Genomic DNA, 2,247 nt, shown 5'->3' with positions numbered 1-2,247 from the left:
GGATCCCTTTGTGGTCCTTCTCTCCCAAGCTTCAAGTCAATAAAACGCAAGGTTGGAACCTTGTAGTAGCTCAACAGTAAAGGCCTTGCCTCCAAGCTGGACTGCCTGAGTTCAGTCCTGAGGACTCACGCAGCAGAAGGTGAGGGTCATCTCACCGCTGTCTCCTGGCATCTAGACTTTTGGCGTGGTGCATGCGCGCGCGCACACACACACACACACACACACACACACACACTCACACACTCTCTCACACACACACACACTCATTCTCTCTCTCTCTCTCTCTCTCTCTCTCTCTCTCACATGAATGCACACCCACCCATGCACACACCACCATCCACCATTTCTGGAGTCCTCAGCAGCCCTCAAGGTCTTCATCGTGAAAAAGGCCCAGAGAGCCGTTCAGAGACAGAAGTATATTGGAAACTTGAGTGGGATAGGAAGAAGGAAGCCAGATGGCTACAAATAGACACATGAAAGAGCAGAGGGACCTTCATGGCACTTCTAACAATGAAATAGAGACACACAGTTTCACTTGACTGCAAAGACTGCGAATACAGGTGTGGCTGACTGATGCGAATACAGGTGTGGCTGACTGATGCGTACAAAGCCATCCGGAGGCTAAGGCTGGATGGACATAAAAGTTTGTTATTGTTGCTTGTCTGGTTTATTTTGTTTGTTTGTTTGTTTGTTTGTTTGTTTTTGAGACAGTTCTCTAAGTAGCTCTGGCTGTCCTGTAACTTGCTATGTAGACAAGATTCTCAAACTCACAGAAATTTACTTAACTCTGCTTCCTGAGTTCTAGGATTAAAAACATGGGTCACCATGCCCGGCTCTGCCAGGATTTTTTTTTTTTTTAAGACTTATTTATTTATTATATATAAGTACACTGTAGCTGTCTTCAGACACTCCAGAAGAGGGCATCGGATCTCATTATGGATGGTTGTGAGCCATCATGTGGTTGCTGGGATTTGAACTCAAGACCTATTGGAAGAGCAGTTGGTGCTCTTAACCACTGAGCCATCTCTCCAGCCCTCTGCTGGGATTTTGAGGCCAGCCTGTGTTGCAGAGTAAGACTCTTTCAGAAACGTAACAAACTCAATCCAGAAGATTGGGAGAGATGGATAAACAGAGGAGAGCAGAGAGGGAAGTAATCCAGAGAAAGATAGAGGAAGAAGGCATGGCCCAAGAGAAAGAGGACAGAGTGTTGTCCATCCTCCTGAGCGCACGCTCATTAAGTCCCCTGCTTGCTAGGCCCATGCTTGAAGCAACTAGGACCCAGAGGAGAGTCACCAAGCCCACTACAGAGATGAACAGTGGGTACAATTGGGAGATACTAGGTTTATGGAAGTCAGTGAGGAGAGAGAGAGAGAGAGAGAGAGAGAGAGAGAGAGAGAGAGAGAGAGAGAAGGACCCTTAGGCAGAGCTAAAGAGTCAGCCATATTTATGGCACCTCCCTTCCCTAGTGTCTTACTTAACAAGGCTTTCAGGCCATGTCCCCATAGGGAATTCATGGCCTGTCACACTCCAGATACATGCTCTGCTAAGCTCTACCTAATCTACAACACCCCACCCTAACCCCAGTCCCTCACTGGGGGATTCTAGGCAGGGGCTGTACCACTGAGCCACGCCCCCAGCCCCTCATTGGGAGATTCTAGTCAGGGCTGTACCAGTGAGCCACGCCCCCAGCCCCTCATTGGGAGATTCTAGGCAGGGGCTCTACCATTGAGCCACACCCCCAGTCCCTCACTGGGGGAATTCTAGGCAGGGGCTGTACCCCTGGCGACAATTAGTAAGCTGTCCATGTAAACAAAGAACATTCTAGAAAACAGATGTGCAGTGGGAAGAGCAGAGAGAAGAGAGAGAAGAGTGGGGGGGGAGAGTTGCCAGGGAAGCCTTCTGCCGTGGTGACCTCTGACCTGAGACTTTTGCAAAGGGAGTCAGGCAAGCAAAGAAATGAATGAAGGCTCCTGGGGAATGCGCCAACAGAGAATGCAAAGGCCCTGAGATAGGACTGGCCACAGATGCACAAGAAACAGGAGGCTAGCCAGACTCTTGGGGAGGGAACGCCTGGTGGGGAGATCCTCTGTAGACAGCGTGGTCCTTCCCTTCTTTAGGTCTGCTCACCTGCTGTTCCCAGGACAATTTAACCCCATTGGGTTTAATTTAATGCACAGTAAAAACAAAATATTAGCCGGGCGTGGTGGCGCACGCCTTTAATCCCAGCACTTGGGAGGCAGAGGCAGG

Source organism: Mus pahari, chromosome 19 (genome assembly GCF_900095145.1).
Source record: "Mus pahari chromosome 19, PAHARI_EIJ_v1.1, whole genome shotgun sequence".
Classification (NCBI taxonomy): domain Eukaryota; kingdom Metazoa; phylum Chordata; class Mammalia; order Rodentia; family Muridae; genus Mus; species Mus pahari.
Note: the sequence above shows the minus strand (reverse complement) of the source record.